We start from the raw sequence: 15,232 nt of genomic DNA on the forward strand, positions 1-15,232 counted from the left end.
AGAGATTGGCAAATTAAAACAAAACCATTCACGATAAATCCTCATAATAAAGTATCTGTGGCACTAACTAATTATTTTTATAAAATGGACATTTTGAAGTGAATGCCCCTATTTCTTTAAAAAAAAACTCAGACAAGGTGATAAGCCACCACTTTTATAGAATTTCCAAGGTCACAATAAATTACAACTCAGACTCGAATGATGGTGTACCTAAGGATTGACTTGACGAGCAAGTAGTCTTAAGGTACAGGTAGAGTGGGAGATTATTGGATCAGAGCACACGGATGTATTTCAGTTCCTATTTTAACAGTTATATCTTCTGGCCTTATTTTTACAATTCCATTATAAATTTTGTGTCCACACATATTGATAACTGCCAGTAGACATTTTTCACACTAACAGTTACAACTACCTGCAAATGGTGATCAGACTAGAGAACGACAAGCTTACAAAGTTGTTTTTCATTATAAATGTGCACATTAAAAATTATAGCAGAAAAATTTAATAAAAATTGTGACAAAAATACAACAGGTCAGATGAAAAAGTGCATGTAATCCAAGATTTTTATTGTATATTTGGATGCAAAGCATATAGATCAATAGCAAGATATATAATTCCTTCGGGGGGGGGGGTACTTTAAAATTAAATATTAAATAACAAAAATCAATCCTACCTCCTTTGACCCATCTCAAAGTCTGATGAAGTGAGACATGCTCACTGCCTGAAAAACATGTTTAAACTGCAAATGGCCAGGAATGAGCAGTTGCAGCCTACCGAGTAAAAGTGTAGTATAAAATAGTATAATATAATATGGTATAATATAAAATAGTATAATATAAAGTACTGCAAGCAAGCAGGAGCGTTACAGTGCTTGTAATTTTTAGTTCCCGGCTTTTCATTAAAAGGATGGGATGAAGAAAGTGACAACGTGTAACACTAGCAATTTCACCACCAGCAACAAGGCATGCTGCTCATTTAAAATTTAAGTTTAAATTTTAAAAAATCTTGCATCTAATTAGTATCACCTCAAAAGATGTAGCTGCAAAGGAGCTTTATCAAACAAAATTTGATACTGAGCTTCATAAGGGGATAATAGGGAGATATCAAAAAGTTTGGTCAAAGACCTGTATTTTAAAAGGAATGTTTTAAAGGAGAAAAGAGCTAGAAAGGTGGAGAGCTTTCAGGAGCAAATCCCAGGACCTAGGGCAGAGGCAGCTGAAGGCAAGACTGCCAATAATGCAGCAGTTAAAATCAGGGGTGCTCAAGAGGACAAAACTAGGGGAATGCAGAGATCTGAGGGTTGCAGGGCTGGAGGAGGTTAGGGAGAGAGAAAGGGGTGAGGCCATGGAAGAATTTTAAAACAAGGATGAGAAGGTTAAAATTGAAGCATGGAACTTGGTGCAAATTAGGAGGCAGGCAGAGTTTGGAATGAGTTCAAGTTTTATATAGAATCAAAGATGGGAGGTCTACCAGAAGAGCACTTGCATCAATGCCTTGTGCTTTAGCCCCAATAGGTATTGGCTCTGTGCTGCCACTGGCCCAAGCAACAAGGAATTGTTAAAGCTAAAGGTAACACAGACATTCATGAGGATTTCAGCAGCAAATAAGCTGAGGCAAGGCAGAGTTGGGCTATGTTATGAAAATGGAGGTAGGTAGCCTTGGTGATGGAAGCTCATCAGGGGAATCAAATATGACACTCTGATTACCAAGGGTCTGGTTCAGCCTCAGACAGTTGGAGAGGAATGAAGCCTGTACTAGGAAAGAGGCCAAAGAAAATAAAATGTAAATATAGGGCTATTAACCAAAATGCAGTTTAGAATAAAATACACTTAACATAACACAAATTTAAGAAATTGCCTTTTGTATGAAAGAGAAAAATCCTATGGAAGAGTGAAAGGGAAAAGCTGCAGCTGCCCCTTTTCAGTCAATTGTTTCTCAGACAGTGATAGACCTGATAAGCTTTTCATCCATACCTCAGACTAATTGTCCCACGAAGAGATGAAGGGGGTTTGGAATGATTTCAGGTTCGATATTTTAAAGCACCATAGTGAAGAATGAGTATATTATTCTTATATGTTTAATTTTTAGAGCCAATAATGTATTCTAGTACTGGAAAGATAGTGGCTTTACACATTTCCCATTGTGATGGGAATTTGATAGAACATAGAAACAGGAGGAGTAGGCCATTTAGTCCCTTGAGCCTACTCCACCATTCAATCAGAATAGCCATGATCTTATAGTGGCCTCCACTCCACTCTCCTGCCTGCTCACATAACCCTCAACTCCCCTGTTTGCCATGAAAGCCACAGTAATCAAAATTGGCCCACAACTTCACAAGGTTACCACTGTGAACTTCAGAGTTCTTACTTAACTTACCCAGTAACCAACTGTTGAATCACTCAGGATTAGGGATAACATCACAATATATAATCATTCAACGTGATCCAGAAGCAGAGTGAGAGAAACTGCAAATAATAAGAAAAGGTACGTACTCTATAATTTCACTACTTTAACCAAGGAAATTCACAGTATGGATTGCAATGTGATAATCTCATCACTCCTGTTGCCTCCATTGAATCAAGCCTTAATACTATTCTACAAACTTAACCTTCAATGTAATTTCAACTCTACTCTTAACTATTAATAGTATGTCTCATTTTCTTGAATTCATACAGTATACATAGATATATCTATTACATAAAGGGCAAATAAAAGACTCATCGCAATTTAGTTCACAGACATACATATATCACTAAAGCTTTCTTTTCATTGATTTCAACAAACGAAAGTCCTATTACATACCAAACAAAAACAAAAACAGAATTACCTGGAAAAACTCAGCAGGTTCTGGCAGCATCGGCGGAGAAGAAAAGAGTTGACGTTTTGAGTCCTCATGACCCTTCGACAGAACTTGAGTTCGAGTCCAAGAAAGAGTTGAAATATAAGCTGGTTTAAGGTGTGTGTGTGGGGGGCGGAGAAAGAGAGAGAGAGAGAGGTTGTGGGGGGGGGGGGGGTATGGTTGTAGGGACAAACAAGCAGTGATAGAAGCAGATCATCAAAAAATGTCAACAACAATAGTACAATAGAACACATAGGTGTTAAAGTTAAAGTTGGTGATATTATCTAAACGAATGCGCTAATTAAGAATGGATGGTAGGGCACTCAAGGTATAGCTCTAGTGGGGGTGTTTTTTTTTTAAATAATGGAAATAGGTGGGAAAAGGAAAATCTTTATAATTTATTGGAAAAAAAAGAGAAAAGGAAGGGAGAAACAGAAAGGGGGTGAGGATGGGGGAGGGAGCTCACGACCTAAAGTTGTTGAATTCAATATTCAGTCCGGAAGGCTGTAAAGTGCCTAGTCGGAAGATGAGGTGTTGTTCCTCCAGTTTGCGCTGGGCTTCACTGGAACAATGCAGCAAGCCAAGGACAGACATGTGGGTAAGAGAGCAGGGTGGAGTGTTAAAATGGCAAACGACAGGGAGGTTTGGGTCATTCTTGCGGACAGACCGCAGGTGTTCTGCAAAGCAGTCGCCCAGTTTACGTTTGGTCTCTCCAATGTAGAGGAGACCACATTGGGAGCAACGAATGCAGTAGACTAAGTTGGGGGAAATGCAAGTGAAATGCTGCTTCACTTGAAAGGAGTGTTTGGGTCCTTGGACGGTGAGGAGAGAGGAAGTGAAGGGGCAGGTGTTGCATCTTTTGCGTGGGCATGGGGTGGTGCCATAGGAGGGGGTTGAGGAGTAGGGGGTGATGGAGGAGTGGACCAGGGTGTCCCGGAGGGAGTGATCCCTACGGAATGCCGATAAGGGGGGTGAAGGGAAGATGTGTTTGGTGGTGGCATCATGCTGGAGTTGGCAGAAATGGCGGAGGATGATCCTTTGAATGCGGAGGCTGGTGGGGTGATAAGTGAGGACAAGGGGGACCCTATCATGTTTCTGGGAGGGAGGAGAAGGCGTGAGGGCGGATGCGCGGGAGATGGGCCGGACACGGTTGAGGGCCCTGTCAACGACCGTGGGTGGAAAACCTCGGTTAAGGAAGAAGGAGGACATATCAGAGGAACTGTTTTTGAAGGTAGCATCATCAGAACAGATGCAACGGAGGCGAAGGAACTGAGAGAATGGGATGGAGTCTTTACAGGAAGCAGGGTGTGAGGAGCTGTAGTCGTGATAGCTGTGGGAGTCGGTGGGTTTGTAATGAATATTGGTGGACAGTCTATCACCAGAGATTGAGACAGAGGTCAAGGAAGGGAAGGGAAGTGTCAGAGATGGACCACGTGAAAATGATGGAGGGGTGGAGATTGGAAGCAAAATTAATAAATTTTTCCAAGTCCCGACGAGAGCATGAAGCGGCACCGAAGTAATCATCGACGTACCGGAGAAAGAGTTGTGGAAGGGGGTCGGAGTAGGACTGCAACAAGGAATGTTCCACATACCCCATAAAGAGACAGGCATAGCTGGGGCCCATGCGGGTACCCATAGCCACACCTTTTATTTGGAGGAAGTGAGAGGAGTTGAAGGAGAAATTGTTCAGCGTGAGAACAAGTTCAGCCAGACGGAGGAGAGTAGTGGTGGATGGGGATTGTTCGGGCCTCTGTTCGAGGAGGAAGCTAAGGGCCCTCAGACCATCCTGGTGGGGGATGGAGGTGTAGAGGGATTGGATGTCCATGGTGAAGAGGAAGCGGTTGGGGCCAGGGAACTGGAAATTGTTGATGTGACGTAAGGTGTCAGAGGAATCACGGATGTAGGTGGGAAGGGACTGGACAAGGGGAGAGAGAAGGGAGTCAAGATAACGAGAAATGAGTTCTGTGGGGCAGGAGCAAGCTGAAATGATCGGTCTACCGGGGCAGTCCTGTTTGTGGATTTTGGGTAGGAGATAGAAGCGGGCCGTCCGAGGTTGGGCGACTATCACGTTGGAAGCTGTGGGAGGGAGATCCCCAGAGGAGATGAGGTCAGTGACAGTCCTGGAAACAATGGCTTGATGTTCAGTGGTGGGGTCATGGTCCAGGGAAAGGTAGGAGGAAGTGTCTGCGAGTTGACGCTCAGCCTCCGCGAGGTAGAGGTCAGTGCGCCAGACAACAACAGCACCACCCTTGTCAGCGGGTTTGATGACAATATCAGGGTTGGACCTGAGAGAATGGAGTGCAGTAAGTTCAGAGAGAGACAGGTTAGAATGGGTGAGAGGAGCAGAGAAATTGAGACGACTAATGTCGCGCCGACAGTTCTCAATGAAAAGATCAAGAGAAGGTAAGAATCCAGAGGGAGGGGTCCAGGTGGAGGGAGAATATTGGAGATGGGTAAAAGGATCTGTTGAACTGGGAGAGGACTCCTGCCCAAAGAAGTGAGCCCGGAGACAAAGACAGCGGAAGAAGAGTTCAGTATCATGCCGAGCCCGAAATTCATTGAGGTGAGGGCGTAAGGGTATGAAACTAAGTCCTTTGCTGAGCACTGAACGTTCAGCATCGGAGAGGGGAAGGTCAGGGGGTATAGTGAATACATGGCTGGGGTTGGGATTGGAAGAAAGGGTGGGGACGGAGGGACAGGCAGGGGTGGAGGGTCCTAGGTGAGTGTTGGTGTCGATGAGTTGTTGGAGCTTGCGTTCCTTAGCACTTGAGAGAAAGAGAAAAAGTTTCTTGTTGAGGCGTCGGATGAGCCGAAGGATAAAATGAAACTGGGGGCACGCTCAGCTTTGAAAAAGGGTACGGCAGTGCTGCTGGAGGGAGAGTTTGGAGGTCCTATTACATAATACTTATTTTAACATATGAGAAATAAAGATGGACAGTAACTACAGGAGTATTGAGATAAAAGATGGTGATGATGACAGCAGGCAATACTTCCATGCTGTGAGGAAAAGGTTGATAAACAAAGACAGAGTGGATTCAGATAGCCAGATGGTTTGTCAGCAAATACTGTTATAAAGCTTTCCGCCAGGGATTCGCATGAGTATAGGAGGACTTAAAAGACGCAAAACACTACAACTACACCATAAGGGTGTGAACTCAGAGCTGCACGTTTTAATCTGAATAATCCTGCAATATGTAAGATGTATGGGTGATCCAGAAATCTATAATCCGGTGTTTTGCTAGCTATTCAAAGACAAAGGAAATGATAGTGTTAACATATCACATACATTTCTTGTCAAAAGAACAGTACGGTGACTGCAAGCAAAATGATGTACACTGTGGCTGGGCAATTTTTTCTTTGCAGTGAACTAAACTAAATTTGCCTTCCTGATTGCAACATAAGAAACTGATGCCTACACCACTCTTCTAGCAGCCAAGATTTGCATAATCCCAGAATTCTTGCAGTATTAAATGCAAGCTCTTTGTAGATTATCCTCCCCTTTCATCAATACTGTTAAATACATTTGCTTTTATTTCCACACCACACCCCCCCGTCCTAAATCCCATCATAATAGAGCGGGTGCAGCGAACAGGATCCTTCTCAGGAGCTGCTGGGTTTTTACATAAAATCAAGAAAAAAATGTTTATCCAACCTGATGCACGGTCATAAACTGAAGTCCATTTCCAGCAGAAACACGGGCAGCAGTGCGGGGTTTGACCGCTGCGACAAGGCCGAGAGGAGGGCTCTCACTTAGCAAGAGATGCGAGAGGCAGAGCCTTCCTTCACCGCCCCCCCTCAAAAGGACTGAATCAACAAGGGGCTCGGGGTGCAGGCGGCATCCCCGCCGCGGTGACAGCTCGGTCCATTCATAAAAATCAGAACCCCCGCCACTTCCCCTTTAGTGGAACCAAGTTGGAAAATAATGGAACGTTGCACCGTTAAAGCCGTTGGTCACGCGGAACGTCCTGGATCCGGCAAAAATGGGGAGGGGAGGGGAGGGGATGGGGGTGGGTGGAGACGGGCATCAACAGGGCCCCGGGGATGCTGCCCAGGACTCTCCAGGTAAAAAAAACATAAGGTTTCATTTAACGTCACAGCCATTCCCTCACCTGACACCTGCCGAACAATAAACCTTCACCTTAAATCGACGAAAAAAACTCCAGAGTCGACGCTGTAGTTAATTTTTTTTCACCTCAGACGCGCTATCTTTATCCCAGCCACACTCAACTTTCCTCCACCTGCTTTGCCCTTCGGCTCCGAGACTTGCACACCTCCAGCGAGCTACTGCGGCTGCGCAGTACCAGCTGCCGCCCCCCCCCCCCGGCGGCGGTAGTAGCCGGTACCCGGTACCAGCTGTTTCTTTCCACCACCTCTGCGGCTGCGTATCACCGGCTATCTCACCTTTCTTACTTCTGCGGCCGCGCAATACCGGCTGTTTCACCTTCCTTACTTCTGCGGCTGCGCAGTACCGGCTGTTTTCCCCACCTCTGCAGCTGCGCGGACACATTTTACCTGTATAAAGGCAAAATACCGCGGATGCTGGAAATCTGAAACGAAAACAAAAATGCTGAAAAAATGCAGCAGGTCTGACAGCATCTGTGGAGAGAGAGATAGAGATAACGTTTCGAGTCCTTATGAGTGTTCTGCAGATCTGTAGAAGAGTCATACAGACTCGAAACGTTATCTTTGTCTCCCTCACCACATGCTGTCAGACCCACATGTACCTGTAGTCATGTAAAGTGTATGTGCATGAGTAAAATATTGTGGATGTTGGAAATCTGAAGTAAAAACAGAAGATGCTAGGAATAATCAGCAGAATCTGTTTGGAGAGAATAATTGTTGACATTTCAGGTCAATGACCCTTCTTCAGAACTTGCATTCAACATTAACTCTGCTTTTCTCTCCAGAGATGCTGTCAAACCTGCTGAGTATATTTTTTTATTTCAGATTTCTAGCATCCAGAGTATTTTGCTCTTATATTTGTTTTTAATTCACTGCCACTTCTCTTCTACAAATGCCCACCTCAATTTTACAGCCAATACCTCCTTCCTCAGCAACTGCATCTGGCTCCGAATTGTTCAGTGTATGTGCATATCCAAATTATGTAGATATAAGTTTTCTACAAATAGCACAAATGTACATCTAATTTACACCCACATCTTGTATATACAACACCTATATGCATAGATCTTATATGTAACATATACACATCTGAATTATACATATTGTTATGATCCAGTTAGGGACCAGTAACTTTTTGTTTAAAACAGACAAAGTTTGAAATCTCAGTTACCCACAAGGAGAATAAAGCCACAAGATTCCATGGTATTAAACAAACAAAATAAACTTTATTGCACAAAGTCAGAAAAGTAAAACAAATTACAATATCTATCTTATATTCTAACTTTCAGAATTGACATGAGGTAAATATGAATTAGTAGGTCAAACACACCACACTGCACATTAAATGGCAGATGCGACCAAGACAGATCACATGGATTTCTCAGTAACCCACCCAGACATCAGTGACCACTGAGTCACAATATCTCATTAAAACTCTGTCTCCTTCATGAGGGGTTTCAACTATCCACTTTCAAAGCTTTAGCCTCCGCATTCCTTCAAAAGCCACTCTGACTCAGATTGCCTCAATGACTGCTCACCTCCCAATAGTTCAATCTCTTCTCCCGAAACTGCTTCCACAGGATTCACAAAGCTGCACTCCTGCCTCTAATTACCGCACACTTCCAACTCTTTCAAAGGCTGCTAGTTTCACTAAACTGGCACTGCCCCTGGTTTCTATGAACTCCAGTCTTCCAGGGCTTCCAAGATTTCTTCTGAGCCCTAGCCCTCTTCAGCATGAAACCAATGACCTTCCACCACCTTCTCAGCTCCCTAGGACTCTGCTGAGCCCTAAGTGCCTGGAGCCTGCTAATAGAAGCACCCTTTCAGTATAGTCTCTTCCCAGTTACCAAATGCTCAGGTAAATTGAAACTAGAAAACCTTTTTAAGTTCCACCTATCTCCATTGCGACATATAGATCTGAGATGCACAGACATCTATAAAGATCAATGGAGAAAGTGGAGGGAAGGAGAGGGAATGGAGAAAGCAGAAATGGGAGACAAGGAAATGGAAGCAGAGGAGGACAGAGCAGGGAGAGGTGATTCAGGAATAACAAAAGACAGTGAATTGGACTTGATATCTGAATGATGGGTTTGGAAGAATGATGCCTGAACTTTATTTGGTTGGTATTGAACATAATGCCTGACCAGTGCAACTGAGAGCAAAGCATCTAATATATGCAGAATGTTGGTGGAGGGGTTCAGTTGCTATCTCTATTTATTGGGTGATTCAGTGGGGCATATGATGAAAGTGAAAGCAATGTCTGAACAGTTAGATTAAGAGAATGGCACCTGATCTCAGCATGTATTTTTGTTCAATGGTAGGTTGGGTACAGAATGTTGCAAGGGAAGTGGGGATGAGGGGGTGGGGGAATGGCTGCAATTTCTTTCTAACAAGTTCCATTTTCTTACAGACTAATTCAGTTTGTCTGAGCATGTTTTATTTGAGTTTATGCAATTTTATTTTTTATGGGACAGTTTTCATCAGGATTGCTAAGTAGTCAGTATGGGAGAATATTAGGGGTTGTTCCATTGTAAATCGATTTGTTATGTTGTTATCCCTCATCTATTGATGTAGCATCTTTGGCATCTTGACGCTACTCACCCTTCTTAATATATTAATCTATTAATATATCATAGATTTCTGCCACCTTCACCGCAGATAGAGGTTTCAAAAATAATTCCCTTCTAAAAGAAATATGCCACGTAGAATTTTTTAGTTTAATCATATGGCATATATAGTGCAAATTGTAAGAGTGATGTTCCTCTGAAATTTTCACATAGAGGCTGGCAAAACTGAACAATTGGTAAATGAGAAAATTGCAGTATATATCAAAACCAAACTTCATCTGTTTTTTAAGACAGGTTTTGCTGACAGCAATTCAAAGGCGTCCTATGTCCCTGCATCCTACACATGTTGGTGTTAGATCAAGATAATATCTGTAATGACAGCGCCATGTTCGGGTTCTGCTCTTGTCAAACGCTATTACAATCATCCCTTTCTCAAAATTCTCTACTGCTTGAGACATCCTTGTCTTGTTGAAAGTAACATTTTCTTCTACAAACTCGTCTTCAGTGATTTTTTTTTTGCCAGCCTTCATTATCTCCTGATTTCCATTCCTTTACTGCCACCACCTGGACAATTGATACTTCATTGCTGCCACCAGGATCACTACTTCATTGCTGTGCCATCTCAGCCACTTCTGCACCACTTACTCCCCCATTGCCTGATCACTAATCTGATACTCATCAGCACATCAACCATGTATCAACCTTTGCTTCCTCAACATCATGCCTGCTGACCCTGCCTCCCACTTAACTTTAAAATGTTAGCTTCACACAGCAAGTTTATTACTCTCCACACTTGACTGGTGCTGCTCAATACAGCTATGTCTCACAAATAATGGAATGCTACTCAGTTTAATCCAGGTGAAGAGCTGACTGTTAAACAATGCCTCCTTGTAGCTATAGAGAATGAAGATATCCGGAGACAAGAAAGGACACAGCAATCACTAGAGTGCTGTGGAGAAGAAAATATATTCAGCAATATAGCATTTTAAGATCAATAGTTGAACAAGAAAGACAACCAAAGCCGCACACCAGCACTTACAGATTCCTGATGAATCATCACGCCAGTCCGACAACCTCAGAGTGCTCATGGGCTGCCCTGATCATCCCCCAATTACCGCAGATTGCACTCAGAGTGCTCCAGATTACCATAGACTATACTGGATTATGAACATTCATGGGTCTGTCTCCTAAACCATTGGAGAGCCTCAGATTACTCTTAGTCCACTCTAACAGCACCAACCTTCAGCCAATCCCATTCCTTGGGACCAGAAATCAAGTTCTGACCCCAAGTAAGGACAAATATTCCACCACTTGCATCATATAGATACTGTATATATTTGATCTCATGTAAAAATTGAAACGTGTAATTTGGAATTGCAGCCATTTAAAAACTGCCATGCACACTGACTTGGTGAGGCCAAGGGTGAAAAGACTATACTATGTGGAGTAATCAAGGACAAGATCTAAGGGAGTGCTAGGCACATCTCACAGTGGCCACAGGTTCCCAAGGTAACTCTCCCTTCCAAGGTTGATCATTAGAGCATACGGTGACTAATGATATTTCCGTGATCATTATGAGATATTGGACCTTTTGATGAGATGTTCAAACTGAGAATGGAGGTGCTGGGGCATCCCATGCATCGAAGGCTGAAGGAAACATCGATTGTGAAAATTTGTCATTACTTTATTCCTCCTGGACTCTTGTAGCTATGAGGTAGTAACATGCACTTCTGCTGCATCGTACCCATGCAATGACATCCTCATGTGGCTCATCTAAATCCTCACCCTCTTCAGAAACATCCCTTTCAGCGTCATCCTCATCCAAGGAGACATCTAGCTCCTCAGTGTCTTCCTCAGGCACCACACCCCACTTTGCAGCACTAGGTTGTGCATGGCTGTCATGAAAATATAATAATTTTCATAATATTATTGTGATTTATTGTAACGGTAGGTTAATAGTGGGGTTTGTATTATTTTCTCTGTGTGTATGTATGTGGGGGTGATTTAATTGAATTGCTGACGGCTAGTTTCAAGCTTTTGAGTTATCATAAGAAAAGCTAGGTGTGAAATGCTAAATCTGTAAACATGGCTGAAGTTTTAAAATGTGAGACGTGAGGAACATTTGCAATAGTTTGAATTTCAAAGAGATGATAAGATGTTATACTTAGCCATATGAAGCTAGGTCAAACAGTGTGTTCATTTTTCCCAAAGGTTACTGATAATATGAGTATTATGGAAGATTTGTATTATGGAAAAAGTAAAGTTGCAAAGATATATTGGAACAATGACATTTACATTAAAAAGGGAGAAATATGTATAAAGGAGATAAGGTTGTGTGTAAGGGAGAAGGCATTCTAAGATCTAATACAAGTGTGAAAAGCCTCCAGCCATTATGCATCAAGTTGCTGTATACAGGGACCAAAGCTAAGAAAACTCACGATGAATATCACTGTCCAGGGTATTATCTGCTTTGCCTGGATCTGATGAAATCTTTTTTGTTTTACTGTTGCCTTAATGGAGGCGTTACTGGGAGTCAGACTAATTAGGGGGGGGCTAGGAGTTATAGTAGTAATTTATAGACCTATGTATGTGCTTAAAATCTTTTCTTCTATTAATAAATGTTTAATTTAGTTTTGCAAAAAACCTCTAAAACCCAGTGGACTTATTACTACTGAATTCAAGGCATGTATCTTGAAATAAAATACAGATTGCAAAAACAGCTGTGGCAGCTGTTTCAAGTTTCCTAGTGCGATTTGAGCAGCTCAGCATTTACCATCTGCTGTGCCATAACAAGGACACAGCAAACAACGATGATGCAGGACACTCTCTGTGGTGAGTAGTGGAGAGACCCATCTGACCAGTCCAAACATCAGGACCTTGCAGCGGAATGTGCAGCATTGATCTCTCTTCTGCTGCACTATATGGACAGCTAACCGATGTCATCAACCGGGTCTTTGGGAGGTACCCTTTGTACCTGAGGAGCCAACTCTCTAAGCATCAATGTCCCTCAAAGATCTGTGATACCTGTGAGTGAGTCAATATGTAAGAGTTGTGAGAACTCTCTGGGTACCGAGCACAAACATGCAGGATAAAAGCAAAGTACTGCGGATGCTGGAAATCTGAAACAAAAACAAAAATTGCTGGAAAAACTCAGCAGGTCTGACAGCATCTTTGGAGAGGAAGACAGAGTTAACATTTCGAATCCGTATGACTCTTCATCAGAACTAAAGAGAAATAGAAATGTGGTGAAATATAAGCTGTTTAAGAGGGGTGGGGCAGGTGGAGCTGGATAGAGGGCCAGTGATAGGTGGAGGCAAAGGAGAGATTGCCAAAGATGTCATAGACAAAAGGTCAAAGGGGGGTTGACGGTGGCGATATTAGCTAAAGGCTGTGCTATTGGTGACATTAAGGGTAGAAAGCAGGACGAGCAAGTAACAAATGGCCCTAGTGAGGGTGGGGTGAGGGAAAGGGATCGAAATAGGCTAAAAGGTGGAGTTAAAACACTGAATGGAAATAAATTTTTAAAATAATAATAGAAATAGGTAGGAAAAGAAAAAATATATTTTTTAAAAATATAATAATTTTAAGAAAAAAGGGGGTGAGGGGGTTGACATGCAGGATTTGTCTTCTGTGATCAAAAATTAGCTGGATGTTCAGAGCATGAAATTCTTTTCTATTTATGAATTTCAGTGGCTGTTGTCAGGGAGCTCTCAAGGCCACATGTGTGCAGTTGATGGTGCCCTGCGTTTGCCAGAAACCTGAGATTGCAGTGAATCTTACAACTCTGGCAGACTGACTTGCATCATCCATGTGGAACTGGATGTAATGGCGAGCTTTATTGAAAAAGGCATCTGTCACCTCCTTTATGCATTTGTGTGTCACCGTTCATAATATTCCACAAAGGTCCCAGTGGAGCCCTGGAAGGACCCAAAGGCAAAACAGTTGTGTGATGGTCACCTTCAAAGCAACCAGCATGGGACATCCTCCAAGTCCTTGCAACATGAGTTCCTTGCAAAGAAGGTGGCAAATATGAGCTACCATATCCTGGAGGTCCACAGGTGGCTGAGCACCCCTCTCAGATGTATCACCACATTCACAATGAAGGTCTTGATTGGGATGAATATACATACCCATGTGCTATAACCCTTAGTCAGGCTATTGTCAGCTCACCTCCAGTACCTAGACATTAATTATCAGTACACTAAGCTTGTACTTATGTCATGACAAGCGAAGGCACCTACGGCACAGTCATTCACCCAACTCCATATATGACCTGTGTCTTTTGTAGACCTTTGGTCAAGCCAAATATCTTCATGGACTTATCCACCCCCCAGCAGCACCTGGGATTTCCTGGGGCCCTGCTGCCTCTTGCTGCTCAGGCTGATGTTCTTCCCGGAGTTGTGCCAATCGGCGATGGATCATGCTCCTCATTCAGATCACAGCTATCAACAAGGCAGCATTGCCTGCAGCCTGCATCCTCCAGACCTCCTTGTATCTGTGAATGGCGACATCATTGAAAATTCCCCTTGAATGGTCTCCCTCCATCTCCGAGCAAGAAATCCAGTCTCAAGCCCTTGGCTTGTTCTAAATATCCTGGCTTAGGCTGACAAGTGGCAAGTAACATTCGTGCCATATAAGTGTCAGGCAATGATCATCTCCAACAAGAGAGAATCCAACCATCGCCCCTTGATGTTCAATAGCATTACCATCACTGAATCCCCCACTAAGAACATCCTGGGGGTTGCCATTGGCCAGAAACTGAACTGGAATAGCCATATAAATACTGTGGCTACAAGAACAGGTCAGAGGCTAGGAATCATGTGACAAGTAGCTCACCTCCTGACTCCTCAAATCCTGTCCACCATCTGCAAGGCACAAGTCAGGAGTGTGATGGAATACTCCCCACTTTCTTGGATGCGTGCAGCTCCTACAACACTCAAGAAGCTTGACACCATCCAGCACAAAGCAGCCTGCTTGATTGGCACCACATCCACTCCCCCTACTATCGATACACAGTAGCAACAGTGTGTACCATCTGCAAGATGTACTGTAGGATTTCACCAAGGCTCCTTCAACAGCACCTTCCAACCCATGACCAGTACCATCTAGAAAGGCAAGGGCAGCAAATAGATGGGAACGCCATCACCTACAAGTACCCCTCCAAGTCACTCACCATCCTGACTTGGAAATATATTGCCGTTCCTTCACTGTCACTGGGTCAAAATCCTGGAACTCCCTTCCTATCAGCACTGCGGGTGTACCTACACCAAAGGGACTGCAGCAGTTCAAGAAGGCAGCTCACCACCAACTTCTCAAGGGCAAATAGGGATGGGCAATAAATGCTGGGCCAGCCAGCACAGCCCAAATCCGTGACTGAATAAAAAAAGTGTCTAGACGTGGCATTCACAGGCCACACCTTACAGGTTAATAATTATCTGGACATCCATATGTGGCTGAGCATGTCCCTCAGACGTGACTGCATATTCAAAAAGAGGGCTTTGATTAGGGAGAATACGCCCATGCACTATAACCCTCAGCTCGCCTTTGGTAACGAGACACTAATTATCAATGCGCTAGCCTTGTTCTATGTCATGACTGTAAGCCTGGTGCCTTGTAAGCCATGACCAGTATAATGGGAATATTGAGGCTTGTAGTGTGCATGGAGCTTTTGTCCAGCAGCCATGGCCCTTATTTGTTTGTTCCT

At 43.4% G+C, this 15,232-nt stretch overlaps 1 protein-coding gene across 9 annotated transcripts in view; it reads right to left on the reverse strand.

Annotated features, from left to right (window-relative positions):
* LOC121292896 (RAB3A interacting protein (rabin3)) overlaps positions 1-7,126 on the reverse strand; it is a 79,965-nt gene extending 72,839 nt beyond the window's left edge. For 3 of the 9 annotated variants that reach the window (XM_041215357.1, XM_041215349.1, XM_041215353.1), the window contains exons 1-2: positions 6,949-7,126; positions 2,377-2,465 (exon numbers count right to left, since the gene is read on the reverse strand). The gene's annotated coding sequence lies outside the window, so the exon portion shown is untranslated. Of the gene's footprint in view, positions 1-2,376; positions 2,466-6,491; positions 6,718-6,948 lie in introns of those variants that run through there. The other 6 variants (XM_041215355.1, XM_041215354.1, XM_041215350.1 and 3 more) reach the window with 5 other exon arrangements.
* Positions 7,127-15,232: the final 8,106 nt, after the last annotated feature.

The sequence above is a fragment of the Carcharodon carcharias genome, chromosome 21 (assembly GCF_017639515.1).
Source record: "Carcharodon carcharias isolate sCarCar2 chromosome 21, sCarCar2.pri, whole genome shotgun sequence".
In the NCBI taxonomy this organism is placed as follows: domain Eukaryota; kingdom Metazoa; phylum Chordata; class Chondrichthyes; order Lamniformes; family Lamnidae; genus Carcharodon; species Carcharodon carcharias.